General features: G+C 41.3%; 1 protein-coding gene across 17 annotated transcripts in view; it reads left to right on the top strand.

The window, feature by feature from the left end:
- INPP4A (inositol polyphosphate-4-phosphatase type I A) overlaps positions 1–21541 on the top strand; it is a 131212-nt gene that overhangs the window by 29890 nt on the left and 79781 nt on the right. For 2 of the 17 annotated variants that reach the window (XM_087757843.1, XM_087757848.1), the window contains exon 1: positions 7130–7286. The exons of 14 other annotated variants lie outside the window; for them this stretch is intronic. The gene's annotated coding sequence lies outside the window, so the exon portion shown is untranslated. Of the gene's footprint in view, positions 1–2917; positions 2938–7129; positions 7287–21541 lie in introns of those variants that run through there. One more of the 17 variants, XM_087757845.1, reaches the window with a different exon arrangement.

Genomic DNA, 21541 nt, shown 5'->3' with positions numbered 1-21541 from the left:
CCCAGGCGGGGCTGGGAAGGGCAGCTGCAGCTCCCAGTGGTGCAGGGCGGCAGCACCCGTGGTCTGCGACCGCTGTGAGCCTCACCAGGCAAGTGCATGAGTAGCCATCAATTCCAGACAGCTGAAGTACATCAGAGACAGAATTAGAAGAAGGTGGAAATAGAGGAGGGCAGGGTAATAGAAAATATATGTTTTGCTGCCTTTGTAATACGAAAGGATGATGCCAGTGATCTTACCCGTTTAGGCTGGTGGAACTGAACTATAAACAAGAGGTTGTATGTGGAGCTATGCATATCACTTTTCTGCATAGCTGAAATTGTTTCGTGACTTAGATGGACCTGTTCAACAACTGAATGAATGTATGCCATACATTTGATGGGAAACTGAGTGGATGAAGGCTTTGTAGAATCATAGGATATAGATGTCAAAAAATTACCTTTAAGTAGCACAGTTACCAGTGTTTTCCATTTAATCATAATTACTTAATACTAGTCATGCTTCCTTAATACAGACACACAAACATTGTTAGAGAAGGTCGATGAGACTCTAATAATGCATTAAACCTAGTAATCAAATGATGCAATGTCTTCAATTATTATCTGCCCAATCTAATTCCCTACAAATTCAAGGCCTCAAAGTCTTTTCCCAAAGCACTGCATGATGCAAACATCTGTAATCTCTGGTCTCCCTTTAGTCCTCAAGACATCCCAGGCAGTGAGACCTTTTACCATACTAGGAAGTGAAAATAATCTAGAAATATATATAGCAATATATCAATGCATGCTTCTGGATTATGCATAAACACATGAAACTGATTTAAAGAAACCAAAGCAACCTCTCACAGCTCTGATATACCACCTGATCTTCCAACAGATATGTGGAAAAAATGTCATAACTGGTGGAAGTGCCAACAAATGGTGCACAAAGGTCTGTTCGGGGCAGTCTGTATTTTTATGTACCTGAAGAAAAAGAAAATGGTTTATTTATAAGGAGATTCTGAACCTATTCTTACTTTTTTTTTTTTTTGCCTTCTCTTATTATCTGTGTAGGTTTGCTGGTTTGTAGTTGACTGTTCTTAGAATAAGACATGTAGCCTTTGACATTAAGATTTTTTGAAACCACATTAAAACACTCAGGTGCTACTTTTTGTGAGCTTTTCCCATGGCCTAATTTTAGGAAAAATCCCAAATGATATGAAGTCAATTAAGTTCTGAGTGTCAAAATTTGTATTAATCATGAAAGAAACACTTCCATTATCAACACTTCTAATAAGCTGTTCCACCTTGGGCTCCCACTGGTCTGAATTCTGATGCACAATCCAAGGTGTACAATGCCATCTTTGAATGGTCCCCTTGATATTTGGTGGCGTTAGTCTGGGGAATAATTTACAGCGTACCACAGATAAAGGCTGGATTCACACGTAGCGACTTAAAATTTGTGAACTTGCAGATAACTCTGATTGGATTGTTACATGATTTATTTTGAAAGAAGAAATAAAGAATTTAGAGAGAGAAAGAAGAAAAATGGTTTAACCATGGCTTTTTATTAGATCTGTTACTGGTCAACATACATCTGGGGACCCTCTTAGCTATTTGTGAAGTGCTGTACTACACTATACTAACAACAGGACTTTTTTTGCATGGCAAAGGCAAAGAATGCCAAGAATGGGAATAAGAGAATGAGGCCCTTAAATGTGTCTAGGTAGGCACATGACCTTACTGCTTAGGACCATATCAGAAGATGATTTCCCTGCTAAAAATAGGAGCTGGTTAACTGGCAAAGGAGTAGAGATGAGTTGAGAAGACAAGACAAAGCATTAGAAATCTGTTGTGCAAACACAGAAATCTTGCATTACAGCTGCTCTTTCTTCATGCAGATGAAGAGGAGTAAATTTTGTAAGAGATGTTGCAGAACAGTCATCAAAGTCGTCCAGCTTTACATTCAGTTTTACTGTTCTTTGATTTAGTTTACCCAGTGCAGCAGATGGTACTGAGAAAACAATAAGTCTTTGCATTGACTTTCTCCAGCATTGACAATTGTTCTTGCTGAGGCATTTGAAGAACCTACCAGTCATAGGTCACGAAAGACCAGCATGAGATCTGCAAGTCCTGCATTGTGAAGACAACAGGAAAAACTTCACTCAGAAAATGTACAGACTGTATCGAATGAGCAAAATGAGTGGATGTAGACAATTCCCACTGGAGTATAGCATTTTGTTAGACAGTGCAAGGACTCGTGATGTTTTAAGTCATGAAGTAACATATGGTTGCATCAAAATGAGTTTATGCCTGGGTTTGGGTGCCTCTTTTGTTAGGATTCATAGATCAATATTCAATTGAAATTATTGTATGAGTGCAGAAAATGGGGCATGGTGGTTTGAAACAGAGAGGTAGTTGTACATTGTAGAGAAAAATAAAGATTGTTTGGAATCAGAAAATTGTGTCGATGTTGATAGAAGAAATTATAATATTCTTGGAAGCCTGGAGACATCAGGTGTTTTCTGACATGCATTCTCTGGTATCCAAAGTGATCTATAAGGCATATGTGTAAAATTTGAGATTACAGATGCTTCCGCACTTGCACTGTATATTTTTTTCAGGAAAAAAAGCAGAGTTCTGACTATAAGGAGAAGGAGATTGGGCACGTGGTAATTGCAAATGGTGCGTCTCTTGATTATCAGGTTTAATGTATCATTAGGGTCTTGCTGACCTTTTCTCTCAATGCAAAACATGGGCAGATGTTGGCATTAAAGAGAAAAAGAGAACAGAAGTGGATAGATATGAACAGGCCAGCTGCCAAAAGATCAGCTGACACTGTGCTGACATCAAGTGCAATCTGGGGAGTTCTCATCCAAGCAAGCCTTCGCATGCAGCAAATGTATCGATGTCTGTAATACGGAGGAGCCACAGCAGTGTCTGTAAATTAGCCTCTCATCTGGTCAGTACATCTCTGTTGCTATGAGATATATTTTTCTTGTCTTGTTTTGGCCGATCTCTCTGATCTTAGTCTCTCAGAGTCTCTTGTTTCATCTGCTGAGAACAGACCATAAAGAGGAAACGAGCATTTGGGTTGTCTTGTGCGTTTTCACTAGATGTGCAGAAGTACTTCCCTCTGAGATCTATGTGCAGTATGTTACAGGCAGCTTGTCACTTTTTAGTCTCTTTCCAGTGCAGGATACGTAGCTTTGGATTATTAGATAAAAATAAAAAACTTATATTACTTGGGTCATAGCTATAGCAGTAACTTGAGGAGGCGATCTCAGTGAAGAGATGTAGTTGTGTGGTATGGTGGAAATGGTTTGCCACAGCCTCTTGTGGGTTGTTTTGCTGACTGCTTTTGTAGAGATGAGTGCAAGATGCTACTGAGACATTGGTGGATGACGTAGTGACGGTAAAACGTTCAACCGCTGTAGTGTGTCCTGTTATTTATCTTCAGAAGCCTTGAGAGAAATGTAATGAATAAAAGTATCCTCTTCCCTCCTCCCATACTCAATTGCTAAAGCTCTGCTTTCATGTGTGGCTTCCTCTGTTCATTGTCTGCGCAGGATAGAGGTTCTGGTGCTGATGCTTTTCCCAGTAGAAGTTTTAATTTTCCTGAGAAGCAAACAGTGCTTTTGTTGTAACATATTAAAATACCCATGAAAGGTAATTAGCTGGAAGAAATGGACCTGCTACTGAGATGCACCGAAAGGGAAGTCTGATGGTCTAGTGAGCAAGACACTGAAATCTAGTTTCTGCATTTGGCTTTGCTGTGGACATGTGGAGTGACCTTGGTCAAGTCAGTTAGCTGTGCTTTGTAAGATGATGCAAAAGTATTTCCATTCTCGGCTTTTTGCCTGTACGTCTTCTCAAAATATACACTCCTGCAGTGGGTCTCTTCTACTGTGTGTGTGCATAGTGCTCACCTCCGTGCATGGCTGCTCACTGGTGAGGGCCTTTGGAAAGCGCTGTAATGCCTGTGACAACGATAAAGGGAGTGTCAGCCTGTACAGAAAATGTGTTCCGCTTTTCATCTTGAAAATGTGTGTCAGTGCTCCTCAAAAATTAGTTATCTCTGAAATCCCACCTTTCCACAGGGCTCAGAAAAACAAGGCTACAAAACATTAGGATGCAGCAGAGTATGCCACTCATGGAAAGGCGACTGGAAGGCTAGGAGGGTGAGGGGGGAAGGAGGAGGAGAGGCATCACTGTGGATACTGGCAGTGGTCCTCAATCTGCTTCTGTTACTCTATTGCATTGGGAGCCAGCTCTGTCCTTGAAGAAAATGAATGTTTCCCCCCTGCCCCAGGACAGTACATCTAAGAAGAAAAAAGGCTCAGGAACAAGAGTAGAGGTTGGTGTTCTCAGTAAGGACAATCTGACTGTAGACTGAGCTTTCATGAGCAAGCGGGTTAATATAGAATCTGAGAACCTGGGAGAGGCTGTGGGAAACCATTTCCACTATCATTGGCATAATGATGACTTTTAAAAAAAAAATCACAAACAAACAAATTCCCAGAGACAGGGAGAAGATGAAGAAGAACAAGATTCTTTAGCCTAGCATGTTCTGGGGTACCATGTTGAATAGATACTATAGAAAAGCCTTTGCTTGCTTGTTTCCTAAAGGAAAAACTATTATCTCTAGTCCTTAAAGAGTCTATAATAGTCTACACTGCCTTTTAATGCAAAATCTCTTGCAGCAGTGTTTAGTTTAGCAGGCTGTACTAAATTCCTGTTCAAGATTTCATTCACATCAGTGTAAGTTTTGGGGGATTTACCTCTGCTGGGGTAAGAAGCTTCAGGTTTTCCTGCTTTTAGACCCAGGATCCAAACCCTTTCTACTGCAGAAGGTCCAGCTAAGGAGACTGCTAAATTAGGCAACATCGAAATGCTGCCTACAGCAACTAGATCACTTCTGATTTGTAGATGAGGTCATTTGCAGCTGAGGCAACTATGTGCATTTTACACAGTGCATGCTCGATCTTGGTGCGTTTCATCTCTCTGAGGCCTTTAACAGCTCTTTTCTTTGAGTCATCTGTGAGCCAAATCTATGCTTTTATGTGGACAGCAGCACAAAGCTGAATGTAGATATATAATTGTGTGCCATACGTTTGAAACCAGATGAACAAATAACACCACCACCCCCGCCCCCCCCCCCCCAAAAAAAAACAACTCCCAAAAAAAACCCAAAGCCCCAAACGTTTGAAGTAACTTTCAGTTTTGTCTTCAGTTTTGCCTTCCTCTCTGCCGTGTCATAGATGCCATTTGGACTGTGGCCATGCTGTTAGTTTTCCTGTTTAAAATCTCAGAGGTCTTGGTTTGTTTTTTTGTTGCTGTTGTTATTGTTCTTGGTTTTTGTTTGGTTTTTTTCTTTGTTTGTTTGTTTGTTTTCTTCCCAGGCATGCTGTGGATTTTAGCATTCTCGTGCCTATTCAACCATTTAAGACAAGAAAATAAAGCCTTGAAAGCTTGACAGGAGCAAAGATTCACTGTCATTAGTAAATTGAGGGAAAGGATGGGACTCAACAGAAGATGTTCCAAGTGATAGATAGAATACTAGTGTTTTTAAGGGAAGGAGTTCAGTTCAGTGTATCTTTGTAGATACCAGCTATTCTTTATCCCACTTGTTTATGTTATTTCCATGACCAAGCTTCAAGGATTGTTTTGTTCAGCTTATTCCTTCTCATCTCTTGATCCCTGCCAAGCCAGTGTCCTTGGCTACTTTGACATACATGGAGAGAGTAAACATTCGCCATCAGTAGTATGAAGTTCGTTCAGCGGCTTTAATAACAACCAGATACAGTACTGAACAGGGCCATGCACATACTTGCATTGGATGGATGGGCTTACCTTTCATTGATTGGCCTTTGCAAAAGAAGGAATTCTTTAAAAAGACAAAAACCATAGAACCGTGAAAGTCATGCTTTGATGCTAGCTTTTCCATGAAAAATCTCAACACAAATCTGTTTATCTGGGCGATAGCCAGCTGGACGTTTGCTAAGTATGAGGAAAGATGTTCTGCTGTAAATGCTTTGACATAAACCAAGTGCCTTTTTCCCAAACTATCTGGGATGTTTATATGAATGGCTGTTAAGCAGGTCTACACATTTTAATGGCATTGTTCCTTGGGCCAGCAGCTTCTTTTGACAATACTCTCTTGATTTATCCCACCATTTGTTTCCATATGGTTGACCTGCTGGCTCCGTAGTAGAGGGCTTCATCTGCCTCTTTTGAAGGCTGGATTTGCTTAACGCTGCAACTGCTTAGTATAATGTGCCTTTCAGAAATAACGTGTAACCAGTACAGCAGTGCATATCAACACTGTCTAGCATTAAGTGCCTCACTTTGGCTTCCTGATGCCTGTTTTCAGTTGTATGTGGTGGGGAGTCTGGCAGGCCTGGGAAATAAATGGGGGATCAAATTGCTGCTTTGGCTGTGGCGATCGGTGCCTAGTGGGATGGATAGCTATGGGGGAGGCTGCCAGAATTCAACCCTAAACCCATTGCCACTGTCAATAATGCAGCTATGCTCTTTTCCTACAGGCACTTCTCCCTGCTAAATGTGTCGAGCACATAGGACTTGTGCTCACGTGCGTCCCATAGTCCTTCCTACAGTTCTTTTATCTGACTGCATTTGAGAGCAAATTTGTCCTCCAGAGCACGTAATGAAATCAGAGGCCCTTTGCTATAAACTTGTGATGAATAAATGGATATTGCCCTAACTCAATACTTCTGTTTTAGAGTCTTTCCTGGGGTATTTGAGTTCTCTCCCTCGTCTTGATGAGAAGTGTGAGCCCACAGATACCTTGTAGTAGCCCACCACCTGGCATACCACAGTATTGACCTGGCTTGCAGAGCAAGCTTTTGCTTTCAAGATAAATATATTTACAGTGAAGGAAGAAACAGAATTGCCATGGGGGGGGGACGACGACGACAACAACACACAACAAACACGATTATGTAGAGGATGAAATCAAACTTGCTGCTGAAAGAAAAAGCTGGGGCAGCCTGCAGGCATATACAGACACACGGGCGGCGAGTGTGACAGAGAGCAGGAGTGAGCGAGCGAGAGGAAGCCTTGAAACTTAAACTCCTCCCGCAGCTCTGCATCTGCTCTGAGTCACTGGTATGACTCACACCGACAGTGTTCACGTTAGCTAGCGTTCAGATGGAGCAGCTCTGGCAACAGAAGAAGCAGGTTATATTATTGATTACCTGCTGCAGCAGGCAGTTGCGCCAAGATTTTTTTTTACGAGCACAGATGAAACAGAGGAGGCTCTACTGAGCACCGTTATTACGTTTTCTTGAGGTAAGAATGCCTGTTATTTACTAGAGAAAGATATGAAAGGGAATTTAGAGCTTGTGAAGGCTGTCTCGCTGCTGCTGCTTATTCTCAGAGGATGCTGATCTTTGGAGCTGCGTTACTGCAAAGCTTTGTCTCGACTGTTTGCGAGAATCGTATGGCTAATGGGCAGTGCACATCCTAGGAAACAAAATAACTATATTCTCATTCATTGATGTTATGTAAGGCATGGCAGCCATGTTAAGGACAGAAGACCTCTTTCGAAGAAACAGTGCTGCTAGACGGTAGGGCAGGGAAAACAACTAGTTTTTAAGCAGCCCTCGGTTCTTGGGAGAGCACTGCGGTTCTGTAGCTCCTGCGTAAAACTAAATTTACTGACTTCTGAATTTCTGTGTTAATAGAATAAAAACCAGTGGCATTAGAAATAACAAAATAATTGTTTACCTATAGAATCACAGTGTTGTTTTGCCTTCAGCATTCAGGCTGGGAGCGTGCGCATGCTGTGATCCGTGCAGTGCCTGGATGTAAACAGTTTCTTCAGACACTTTAAATGATACTTCCAGCTATTAGGGTGGTTTTCATTTTGTGCGGCTAAAAGCCCATATGTATATGTATGTATGTATGTATGTACATATATATATATATATATATATATGACCTGTTCTAACAATTGGTTATATGAAAAAAGTGGGACATATTCTAGTTAGTGTTGATATATACAGAATGGGTAAAACAGTTTTTTGTAGTGGCTTTACTGCTACTTTATTCACTCTGGTGCTATAATTTTAATGTAGTCTAGACTGGTATCACTAATTATCCTCATGTGGAATTCACTGAGTCTTGAGCCTTTGCTGTACTCCCCACAAGAGATTTTCTAAGTTAGGGACTCTGTTTTTAGACTGCAATTATGAATTTATCTTAATTTCTTTATTCTTTCTTTTCCTTTTTTTTTCTTTTTTTTTCTCCCTCCCCCCCTTTTATTTTGGATTTGCAAGGCAGTGTCCTTTTAAAGTGCATCTTACAGTGAGGTTGACAGCTGCTCTTAGTAACAAGGGAGCCTGGTCACTTCTGTGTATTATTTTCAGAATGAGAGAATGAGGATATTTTCAAAACCAATCATCTACTAGCTTACTTTCAGCTACTTGAAACTACCACTCACTTCCGTGTAGAATTTACGTAAAAATGACCACCGTCTTCTCCTCTCAAAGAAATATGCTGTAGTAAGGTCATTCAAAAATGACAGCATACCTTAGGTGGTTCTTCTATTTGCTAATTTATGGCATTTGCTGATGCACAGTATTTTCGTTGCTATGAATTAACTAGATTTGGTGTTACTTCCTCTTTTAAAAAAGATTAGGTTTCTTAATAAAATAGAAAGTAAGGTTTGTTAGTGCATTTGTAGTATGTTTACACTTCTTGTGGCATCCAACTTAGAAAACTATAGTGTGAGAGAAGCTTTTAAAACAATGTCACTCATGGATGCCCATCTCCCAGAGCAAAATTTTGGTGACTAATTTTAATGACTTATGTTTCTGATATAAAATACTTCTCATGTTACAGCATTATAAATGCGAGCTAGTTTAAACAATCTTAGGGTTGGTTTTAGGACTGCTCACTAACAAAGTTCTGGCATATGGCAGTCTTTCCTTCCCCTCCCACATCCAAACAAGTCCAAATAAAACAGTCTTTACAGCCTTAATTTTTCCACCGATTTGTATCTGAATTATTGTTTTCTGAGATTGCGTGTCAGAATTGTGTTTGCCTTCATGTTTGCCTTTAAGTACGTATGCATTTAGAGTATGAATTCTGTATTATGTCAAACCAGAACAAATAATTTATTATAATGAAACTTAATTATCTTCAATTAAGTTTACATCATTTCATTATTAATGCATTGTGGTCGCAGTTAAATAATTAGCAGTTAACATTTTGAAAAGAAATTTCAAGAACATGTTTAACGTCTAAAAAACAGGATGACAACCCCTGAGTCAACACAACCCTGAAGACAGCCTCTCCATCCTACTTGTCCATAAACTCTTTGTGCAAGTGCTGACCACCAGAGAGAACTCCCTCTGATTCATCTCGTTCTCGTGCTGCCTGCTGTGTCCCTCTGTCTGCTGCTGGAATGCCACTAAGTGAAAAAGAGTGTCAACTGAAAAAAGAACAAAAAGCCCAGCCTTGCAAGATAGCTAGACAGTTTGCTTCATGTGAGTTGGAAAGCTTCTGGGAAGAACTAAAGCAGTTTTAGTGGTACTTGCTGTGATACTATCTTGATAATTACATGCTTTCTTTTGGATATACTAACAAGTCACAACTAAAGCGTAAATATCCAAGGTAGGAGAGATTTGTGCAAGGAAGTGATCATAACTTTGTGTTAAGTGCGAAGGAAGCAGCTGCGTTTGATCCTTCTATGCAGGGATTTTGTAGTGAGTATAATAGGGCTTGTCAAAGTCTGCCCTCCAGGCACCCTGAAAGTTCGGGTTTGTTGCTTTAAGTTGGCTTTCCGTCAGGCTGTAAAGACAACAAATGGCAGAAGCTGTTGGGACCATTTCACCTGTACGTCTGTCAGGACTTTAACTGTGAGAGTTCATGATCTCCTTGGCCTTTCTTTTCTCTAGTAAACGCTTGTTATCTCCAGTGAACCCACGCAGAAGATCCCAGCTCACTGATCTCCCCTCCTGTTTCTAATCTACAGGATATCACTGGTGCTTGCATGGCTGTTTTTCTCATCTCTGCATTACTCCAGAGCCGTGTTTTGTTATCTCTGCCCTCGCTGAAGCTTTTGCTGACTTCCTGCTGAAATTTAAGCCCCTTTTTTCGATTCTCACTTCAGCTGCTCTACGATAACCTGTTTAATGATTCTCTCCCCTTGGTAGGTTTTCCACCTAGGCAAGCCTTAAATGGTGCAAAGCTGCAAACCTCATGTAGTTCAGCTCTTCCCTTTTGCTCCTGTGCCGCTTGTGTTGTGAACAACAGGTGGGGTGTTCAGCTGTCCTTTTATTTGTTTCTTCCTTCGTAAAATGTGCTGCTTTTTCTGTGGCTTCCTTTGTGGCCATGCCCTCACTGTGTTATTCTGAGCCCTTCGTCTGCCTTCCTGGCACGCGGGAAGCAATGCTACTGGATTAGCCCCGATCTCTTACATATTCTGCTTCCTCAGGCCTTGAGCAGAAGTTTTGAAACGGGCAGTGGCATTGTCCTTGTGCATGCTGTTCTACCTCTCCCTGCCGTGGCCGGGGGAAATGACTCTGCAGGAAACACAGCTATTGCTGTGGGTAGTAAGTGGAGAAATGAGAGGCATGGAGAAAACAAAGCATTTCTCCAAAATTCTTGAAGCTTGGAGACCTTCAGTGGGAGGAAGCACCTACTCTCTTATTTTATACAAGAGTTACGTCAGCAATGATTTATAGCCAGCCTTGCTAAATGGCTGGTGAAGAACTTAGGGGAAATCCAATCTTATTATTGAAACAATTTATGTGAATCATCTTTAATATGAGTGATTTTTGGATTGTGTTACAGTTTTACCTAATGATCAACCCAAACTGGAGCACTGCTGTATTAGATGCTGAGTTTTATACATAGTAGAAGATGGCCCATGCACTAAATGATGATTTTTTTTCCCCAAAAAATGGTTGCCGTATTTTCTATTGTGATTCGCCGTTTGACATCAGACTTTCTGAAAAGAGGACTCTGCAGTATATGAAAAAGCAGCAGTATATTGGTGTTGATGTAGTACGTCCTTGTGTCACAGAATAGCACAGCATTTGTTTTCAACTCTAAATTTGAAAAGGAGGAAGGGAAAAAGTTTGAGTTGTTTTTTTACAAGTTTTTGTTTCTTTTTATGCATGTTAGAAATAAGTCCATAGAAACTGGAGTTATATTGGAATAAAATCCTTCCATGTGAGTACATGTGACTAGTATGAATAGCACTGTTTGATGTCATCTGTCTGGACTTCTGTAAGGTCTTTGACACAACATCCTTCTCTCTAAATTGGAGCGATACAGATTTGATGGGTGGACTGTTTGGTGGATGAGGAACTGGTTGGATGGTTGCATCCAGAGCGTAGTGGTCAGTAGCTCAATGTCCAGATGGGGATTGGTGACAAGTGGTGTCCCTCAGGGGTCCATATTGGGACCAGTGCTATTTAATATCTTCATCAATGATATAGACAGTGGGATCGAGTGCACTCTCAGCAAGTTTGCAGATGACACCAAGCTGAGTGGTGCAGTTGACACGCCTGAGGGACCGACAAGCTTGAGAAGTGGGCCTGTGTGAACCTCATGAGGTTCAAAAAGGACAAGTGCAGGGTCCTGCACCTGGGTCAGGACAATCCCTGATATCAGTACAGGCTGGGGTATGAAGGGATTGAGAGCAGCCCTGCAGAGAAGGACTTAGGGCTGCTGGTGGATGAAAAGCCAGATATGAGCTGGCAATGTGCGCTCGCTGCCCAGAAAGCCAGCCGTATCCTGGGCTGCATCAAAAGCAGCGTGGCCAGCAGGTCGAGGGAGGTGATTCTGCCCCTCTACTCTGCTCTGGTGAGACCCCCCCTGGAGTGCCGTGTCCAGCTCTGGGGTCCCCAGTGCAAGAAATGCATGGATCTGCTGGAGCGGGTCCAGAGGAGTGCAATGAAAATGATCAGAGGGCTGGAACACCTCTGCTGTGAGGAAAGGCTGAGAGAGTTGGGGTTGTTCAGCCTGGAGAAGAGAAGGCTCCGGGGAGACCTTATTGTGGCCTTGCAACGCTTACAGGGGGCTTATAAGAAAGATGGGGACAAACTTTTTAGTAAGGCCTGTAGCGATAGGAGAAGGGGTAATGGTTTTAAACTAAAGGAGGGTAGATTCAGACTAGATAAAAGGAAGAAATTTTTTCTGATGAGGGTGGTGAAACACTGCAACAGGTTGTGCAGAGAGGTGGTGGATGCCCCATCCCTATTCAAGGTCAGGTTGCATGGGGCTCTGAGCAACCTGATCTAGTTGAAGATGTCCCTGCTCGTTGCAGGGGGGTTGGACTAGATGACCTTTAAAGATCCCTTCCAGCCCAAACCATTCCGTGATTCTATGAATACTGAACCATCTTGTTTCTTGAAGAACTCATCTTTTTATTTGCATAATTTTTAGAAATTACAATTTTTACATCAGTTGTTTTGGGTGTGTTTTATTTATGTATGTGTATACATCTAGAGGGCATCTGCTTTGTCCCTTTTCCTGTTTTTTGAATAAGTATTCTTGTTTGGATTAGATTTGTTGCCTGGTTTTAAATAGGAGGGAGAAATAACTGTTAAATCTTTGTTTATACTGTGTCCTGAAAAGGTCTTCACTTAATCCTGGAGCAGTTCAAGCAGGGGGACACAGAGGGAGGCAGTGAACATGTCCTGTTTGCCCTGGAAGGCCCAAACCGTTAGAGGGGCTCCCACCTTATTGCATTGCGTGAGGTTTTGTAGCACTCGGAAAAAGTCTGTGTGACATTTTTTTTCAAAGTCAATTTTTGTCTGTTGAAACCTTTGTGTATTCTTGAGCATGTGCTAGTTTAAATAGAGTGAAGGGTGTAGCCTATACTGTGAATATAGCAATGATGGTCATTTCATTTGCCTTCAGGGTCTGAGTTTCCACTTGACTAGTCCTTCATGACTATAGTCCCCCTGCCCTGCTATGGAGTCGGAGCTAGCGTAAGGATGAGTATAGTTCATTTTGCTTTGGTTAAATGAGATTATGGCCTGGATTATGATGACATGTTATTTCTGTACTGAATTCTCCTTGTATTTTATAGGGACGCAGAAATCTGGGATTAGCTCAGTTTTCATTTCAGTTTGGTGCTTCATCTTTTAAAGCAGCAGACTACCTCTGAGTTTGCTGTGTGGGCATAAATAAACGGTAGTGAGTTGGTAGGTTCGATGTTTCACATGACTGTGAATTGACCTTCTGCGTTCAGGTGAAACACAGTTTAAAACGAATGGGTTCATGGTCCTTAATTCAGATTTACTTTTTAAATAAATACTTGCTAGTGCCAGATGGCAGAGCTGCTACAGGCAGAGGTGAATAACAGAGCACGTCCATTTCTGCAGGTTATTTGGGCAGCAAATCTGTTTTTTTTTAAAAAAAAAAAGATGACAACACTGCAATATTCTAGATTGCGTTAAAAAGCCAGTAACTTCATCAGGTGTCCTGTGTGATAGGTAAGTGTATTTTAAGCCCCAGATTCCTGAAATACAAGCTGCTATAAAAGATTTCTTCTGCCTCATTTCAGAAATAGACACTAGTGGTCTGACTTTAAAGCAAAAGATTTATTTTTTCCCTGGCATCGACGTTATTTCTGTTGGGCAACTAGGAGGGCTTCTCCTGAGGACATACGGACCAACATGGTAAAACGTTGATTCTTTTAATGCACATAGAAGGACGTGAAAAAAATAATACCATGCTGACAGTGTCCTCTGTTTCAGGAAAGCTTGCAAGAAGAGCTCTTTTGAGCTCTGTACGTTAGTATGGAGGGTTTGTATGAAAAGGATTGCATCCTGAGTATTACTATCACTGAATATTAGTATTGCGGCTGTGAATACATGACATAAAAATGCATGCAGCTGAGCTGGCTAGAATGAGGTCTTTCTGTTATAAACTCTCTGTCAAATGTGGGTGCTTGGGAAAAGTTCATTAAATTATTCTCTTCCTGAGATAAGTGGATGACTTTCAATTGTATTTTGGTAAACAGGAGGTAGTGAGTAATAGGAAGAATGTGGCCTTTGTGGTTTTGCCTACATAAGAAAGATTTCTAATTATTATCCCACAGCTTTGTAAACTCACTGGTGAGAACATGATATTAAAACCACTGATACTTCTACAGGACAGTGATTTTACACAGAAAAGTTGCATGGAAAAGTGACTACTGTTTTGCCGGTACATATGCAGTGAGGCAGACTTACAAACTAGACCAGAAATGGACTTTGGGAAGAAAGACTAAGGGGAAATTAGAGGACATTCTTCTTCTTGGCTGCTCTCCTATGAAGTCTGCAGTTCAGCTGGGGAATAGAAGGGAACCGGCAAGTTTGGTCTCAACTTTATGAATTTCTGAGAAATCGCTTGTGATCTTATCTCAGAAAGTAAGTTGAGAGTGCTTATGTTTGCAGATTGGCCATTTTTAGAATTAATGTCGTGCAAGTAAGCATTCATACTGTCATGTAATTTGCTTTTTTCTAACACTAGGTATTGCTTGTTACTGGGCAGAAGCCAATTAAATGAAATTTTAGTCCTAAGTTTGTCTTGAAGCGATGTGGTGTCTTATAGAGGATCCTATGAGAGACCCTACAGGGCTTTGCCATCTTTACTGAATGTCCACAAACAGTTTGTACAGTCAATTTATATAGAGCACTTTCACTAAAATACATGGTGAATGGAAGCAGCCGCTTAAGGGTGTGGGTAAAGTAAGAAATGAGAGTTGAATTGAAGGGAATTGCATTTGACAGTGTTCAATCCACGCTTCAAGGATCCAGACCTGTGGTTTCTGGAGGAAAGCCATGACCACCATTGCTAGAGGTGCTCAAGAGGCTTATTTTATTGAGCTCCACAAAGCCATGGCTGGAGGGATCTGAGTGAAATACAGTCAGAATTGTCTTCCTGTGCCATGACCTTAATTTGTCACGTTTATTGCTATATGGTGAAAATATATCCTTTATTGTTGCCTCTCTTTTAACAGTGTCTTTTGCAATTGAATGCACGCAAGTTATTATTGCCCTTTCAACTGATAGGATCTGAGAGAGACTGAATCCGTTATCTGAGGGCTCGTCTATAGTGAAACTGCGAATGCTGCCCAGCAGTCAGCTCCTGTGGGCCTGAGTGGCAGAGTGAGACCTGGCTTTGCTGCCGGTGGGGCAGGCTGGATGTGAAGGGCAGAGATGCCTGCGGGCGGGAGGCCGAGGAAGCAACAGTCCTCCTGGCTCCTGCCATCCAGCTGCCTTCTCCTCCCCTTCTGCCGTGAAAGCCCTGTTTCTGCCAGCTGCTCTGCGCCCCAGAGAGGGAGATGGAGGTGCTGGCAGTTTGCATGGGGCAGTTGGCGTGTTTTGTTTTTCCTCTTCAAGAAGAGCTCTCTCACAGGATCGTCTTGAAGATGCCATGTCGTTTCAGTGCATGGGGGTAGTGGAAGGGGTTGAACACCTTCAAGGTACAGAGAGCAGTGGGAGAGAGGACCTGGTTGGGCACGTGGAAGGATAAACTTCCATTTGCGCAGGGAGCGCTTGAAGGAAGCGGCTGCTTTTGTGCTTGGAAGTGAGGGGAGGCTGCCAGCGCGTGAACTGAGGCAGGGTGGGGCTTAGCTTCGACACCCAGGGTGTCTGCATTTTGACTATCTTGTAAATGCTTCGCCTTTTTTGTGTGATGCAAGTATTTCCTAATAGCTCAAGAAGAACTGAACGTTCTTTTCTGTGCTTGTTTGTGGGATTTGTATTTCAGATATGTAAACATCCCCACAGCCTTTAATTTCATGGAAAATCAAAAAATGTCACATGAGGCCACTGGTAAGATTTTATTGAGGGCTATAAACAATTTGACAGATGTAACAATTGTCTCTTTAAAAAATGGGGGTGTCTTTTTATATAAAATCTGGCAGAAAGACAAATGCAGGGCAGAACACTTATCAGTGTGAAGATCTGCTTAGCTGATCTTGTATTTCTGATAAGTAGCAGACAAGAACTCGCTAGTAATTTGACTCAATTTGTGTGAAGATTTGATACCCCCTCCTGTCATGAGCAAGACATCCAGGATAAATGGGAAGAGTAGCTCCTTCCTAGCACAGTGCTTACTTGTCACTAACAACATTTGCAAACCTCTAAAAGGCTTCTAAGAGAAAGAAGGGAGGTGGCAAGTAAGCATTTGGGAGGGCTGTAGTAGCTGCTGGAGAGTGCAATATTTTGCAGTGTATATTTTTGAAAGTATGACATGTTTCCCAACTTCCTTACAACTTGCACTTTTTTTCCCCATTCCTCTGTGATTCATATTTCTGGGACCCAAGAAAACAATGTCTTCACAGTGTGACTATTTATATGCAAAAATTAATAATGCAGCCTAGATTTCCCCATATTGTGCTGTACATTTCATGGCTGGAGTGTCCAATGTTCCAATTTGCATCAGCTCTCAATTTGCATTTGGGGGTTCATAACACATGTCTGCATGACAAGGTCAGTGCAACGGATTACCCCAGAAGGAAAACCCATCTTAATGTCGACACCTCAGGGATTTGTGTAGCACTGAACACCCTCAGAAAATTATCATTTGATTACATTGCGTGAAGATCATTTCCACCCATTACTACTTGGATGTTTAGTTTTACAATGGAATATTATTTATCCTGAAAGCATAGCCTCCTGTGATAAAAAAGAGACAGGCGTGTGAGCATTTGGTAGCTAAGAAAAATGTCTTACTGTGATACTAATACAGTAAATGAAAGAAGGGAGTGAGAATTTTAGGTACTGGACACCATTCATTTACTGTCAACGATATTACAAAACTGTTCAAGTTGATTCACCATAGCCCTGGGTGTTCTTCGTACACCTCATCTCTTCTGCATAAGCACATAGTAAATGGTTCGATTGATCATGCTTATAATAGCAAACCAGGGCTTCTCTTTAATATTTAAAATAGAGCGTGAGATACAGGATCCACTTGTGCAAACCAGTTTGACCTTGACAGTGTATTTTGTAATCTTCTTTTCCTCGCTTCCCATTTTGCAGGACAGCACTCTTCAGCTAGACTGGCTTGTGGAGGTGTGTATGTGATGACGTTGAGGAACAGGGCTAATGTCAGGGCATGCTGTGGGTTCTGGCTCCATGTTTGTTCAACCTGGGGGAGTATTGGCATGTACTATGATTTTCTTTCCATGAAAATCAGGTGTTGAGCAAGGTAAATTGTGACAGTGTTTCTGCCCGACAAGAAGCTGTGACTTATTTGAGAACACAGCCTAGGATTAGGAAAGCCTAGGCACTGCTGCAACCAGTGATATAGATAACAGTCACAGATGTGTGTTTTATTTCTTCCCAATCAGGAGCTGAAAATAGCTGAAAGTTTAATGTTGTGAAAGTACAGGTTGCATACATAACGCAAGCAAATTTGAAATAATTCTAGGGAAGTCAGATCAAGACAAGGCAAGTTTCCTCTTTTTCTGCAAGGCGTATTTTAATATAATGGTGATAGCATCTTGTGTAAGTTAGTACTGCAGAAAGAGTTGCCACATTGATCACAATAATAATTTGATCAGAAGCAAGAGTGTTTATGTTCTTTAAAATCCTGAAGACTGGTGTTTCAAAATGGGGAATATGAGGGAAGGCTTCAGGAAATCATTCATAGTTTTTTTGTAAAAGAGTTTAAAGAACGTTGCATTTTATTTACTGCGAGGCAAAGGAGAAGATCAGACAGAGCACAGCAGGATGCAGAATATACTCTGCCTTCTGTGTGCTCGAGGTTTGTAGCAGGGGTCATAACTATCTTGACCTAGAAAAAGAATGTGCTGCCTGGGTTTGTAGGCTGATTATTGGAAACTTGAGCCTTTAAAATATGTTTACAGGAAATGTCTTCTGAGCTACATTGGCTCTGACAGCTTGTTTTGAATGAGCATTTGTTTGCAGCTCTACTGTCATGTGGTTCATCCACAGCTGCTTGTCCGCTGCAGAGGTTCCTGCTCCTCAAATTTGCCAGCATAAACTGCAAATACAGTCCTTCCCCAGTTTGGTTCTGTCAAAGTGCTGCGGTTTAAATTGTACTTTTTGCAAACTGTTCTGTTTTGCTCTTTTTTTTTCTGTCCAACTATTCTAGGGTTTTTTTGTTATTTTTTAAAATTTGTTTTTTTTTTTTAAAGAAGTTTAGGTTATACCAACATGTGCAGTTTTGCTGACAGATAGGAGGAGGGGAAAAGCCAGGACAAGCAATCGGAGGCAGTAGCATAGATTGGCTCAACTCCCATGGAAATAGCATGTCTGTTGGACTGTGCCTGCATAAAAGCCCTCAAAGCTAGCCTCCAGGCAAAGTAACTCTGTTTTTCTCTGTTTAACTAATGGACAAAATCACACCTGGTGTTGTGGGTTGCAGGTACCCTTCAGAGATATTGACAGCACATTAAACTGCAAAGGGAAAGGGTTAGTCGTTCGTTCCTCCCTGGAGTGATTTAGCTGCTCTCCAGTGAGTGAGAAAGAGGAACGAAGGGAGGGAGGAGGAGAAAGTGAGGGATTTTCAATAGGAGCACGTACACACCCTGTCGCTTTTGTATTTGTCCTGTACCATGCTTTCAGGTTTCTCTACAGGGAATGGTGTCACGTACTTCACTTTCTGCAGTAGTTAGGAATAACAGTGTGGCAGATTTAACTGAGAACTGGTGTTCTCCTCAGTTTGTGTGGTAACCCTGGTTGCAAGTACAAGTGATTGGGGGGAAAAAATCTCACTGTATATCATTTCCTTACAGAGAAGGATCTGAATGGCTTGAAGTGCCATCATCAGTCGATCGCAAAACAATTCCTATATGGTTTTAATTAAGCAAAACCATGCTGCAGTCCTTGGAGAATCTTTTTTTCTGTCATCAGCATTTCTTAATGCAGAAGGCCAGAGGCAGAACATGCCAAGAAGCTTGTGCTTTGGTGTGGTCTGCAGTAGTGCATGACCACACTCTGCCATGGTCTTACTGCTGTTACAGGGCAATGTAATTTAAAAACTGTACAACATAGGGTTAAAAAGAGGGGCTTGAGTCGGTGCCCAGTTTTAGTGTCTTTCATATGAAAGTGACATTGGACTGTCTGGGCTTAATGCCTGGGCATGTACTGCTGATGTTCAATTTAGTTGTTACGGCTAAAGCTAGCACTTCGGTGGCTCTTAATCAGGTAGAAAAGCACAACAGATTTGGAGTGCAATTAAAAAATGTGATTGTGTCAGAGAGTAGAACTGACAGGCAGGCTCTAGAAATGCGGTTGAAGACCCGAAGTTGCTTTAGAATGGGGTGGAGAGTAGGAGGGCGCCCGTGCGAGGTCAGAATTGGCTGGGAGATCAGTAGGTAGGGCTTGCCTTTTCTGCAAAAGTTGCAGTATTTTTCTAAAAAATCTCACCGGCAGACTGATTTTAAAAGACGTCACTCTAGAATGTGTGATTTCCAGTGTGGCTTTGCAAAGTGGGTGTGACTTCCTGATGGCAGTGAGCAAGGTACGAATATAACTTGCCGGCAGAGAAACTCGATGTAGTTACGAGGTCGCACTGTCTCTATTTTGCAGATGTGTGAGCTCAGCCACAGAGATGAAAGGGATTTGCCTGTGGCCACAGAACTAGTAATTTTTTGTCATAGTATTGTAAATAGGATTTTTAGATTCCTTTATCATCTCTGCCATTTTCATTTCTTCATTTTAAGTGAAATGAATAATAACTGACCAGGTTTAAGTATTTCTATTAAATGTCCTGAAGGTGAACGGTGGTACAGTATATTACAGGGTTACAATGTAGCAGGTCCATTGTATCAGCCCTTGATCTTGTGACTGTGGCTGGCTGTGACTTGCTTTGTGAGTAGCTTTCACGGTGTCTAGGAGCTTTCACAGTACGTGCCCTGCTTTTAGAATGAAAAAAGAAAAAATAACTATGCTAAATAAATGCAGTTGAAGTTATAAAGGATACCAAATCGGAACTTTGTGTGCCTGCACTGCATTTACCAAAATACAAATGATTGAAATTAGTAACTGACTTTGCCAAAAACTATTGCATATCACATTTAACCCTGCAAAGAGCTCCACATAATGTCAGATGTCTCTGTCCTCATTGAGGAACTCTCCAAAAGCCAGAGTAAGTAAAATGCTTTGTAACTTCTCATCTGAACTGACAGTCATAGAAGTGAACTTCAAGTTTGTTCTGCCTTCACCTTGGACAATGAAAAGAGAAGAAAAACTTGAGCCGCTTTATAGGCCACTTCTGTGAGGAGGTGTAATTTTGTAAGAAATTTTAGATCCTTTGCTGATGAGTGCATAGAAGCACAGGGCTGGATGGAGTTTCCTGAGCTGTTGAATCTAGTCTTAACAGTGGCATAATGCTCCTTTTATATGGAAACCAAGTTTTTCCTTGGCTAGACTAGCTTTCTTGGTTGCTATTCTTCCAGTTAGGTTAGTTATTTTGTTAACATCTTGTTTTTCTTAATGCTTTGTTCACCTCTCTGGGGTTTATTTAGCCCTTGTCTTGTATTTCTGGAGAGCAAATTGTAACTCATCTCAGCCTCCACTTTGCAGAGCTTAACAATTTTTTGGTTTGCTCTGGGGAGGTTGACTCTCCTTTGTCCTCATAAGCCTTCCTCTACACACGTTACAGACTGAAGTGAGCAGTGTTTAACTTGTAGCCAGTGTTTCTGACTCAGTCTCGTTGCTGCTTTTCGTAGTGACAAGAGCACGTTGGCTGGTACACCCTAACTATCTGCCCTTTTTGTGGCTCCGTTGTCTGACTCTGAGGTTTTCCTTCTTCTTGTTTTTTCTCAACTGATAAACTCCCAATTTGTAGTGGAAGTTCTTCTTGACAGTCCGTAGTGTGTTGTTTTGTCTTAGTGCTTTTGACTTCATCTCATTTCTTTTACTTCAGTCCTGACTCTTCTTTGCTAGTTTTGATTTTCCTAATATTTACGTACAGCACTGTAAACTGATGAATTGCATCTTAATTACTGCATCACAAATCTGAACACTGTTTGCTTTGTGTATAAATCTTCCCTGAATTTAATGTTTTAAGCAGTAAAACTGCTTAAACTAATGAGTAAATTTTCTGTGAATTGAAGTTTTAGCTTTCTTAATCCTACTGTATGTATTTATATATTTGCCCCATCTGTATATTTTACTAGAGAAGTATCTGCTCCACATAGGAACCGGTTGCTTGCCACAGTTCTGTGGTACCGCGGTCAAAGATTTCTAACATGCACTGTTGTAGCAAAATGGCAGATATTTCAGGTTCAAAATCATACTTGTTCTTGTTCTGGAGAACATACTAGCTGAAGAGCTTTTGTTTTGGGCTTAAGATAAAAAATTTGATCCATAGAGTTATTTGCTGACTCCCAGGTACACAGTTAATGGTTTTGTTCTATAATTCTGAATGTAAATAGACAGGTGGAGGTGTGAAACTGAAAGATCAATTTGTGTGGTGCATCAGTTGTGCAGTAAGCAATTGCTTGTAAATTATTGTTTTCCTTCTGTAATGCTTTTGGAAACATGAAATAACTGTACTACTGGTTCCAGTGGCACCTGTAACAACACGTAGTCCAGCAGTGGAACAGTTTGCCGAGAGAG

Source organism: Nipponia nippon, unplaced genomic scaffold (genome assembly GCF_047370975.1).
Source record: "Nipponia nippon isolate SJK-2023a ecotype South Korea unplaced genomic scaffold, ASM4737097v1 scaffold_2, whole genome shotgun sequence".
NCBI classification, from domain to species: Eukaryota; Metazoa; Chordata; class Aves; order Pelecaniformes; family Threskiornithidae; genus Nipponia; species Nipponia nippon.
This window is presented reverse-complemented; position numbering and strand designations above follow the sequence as displayed.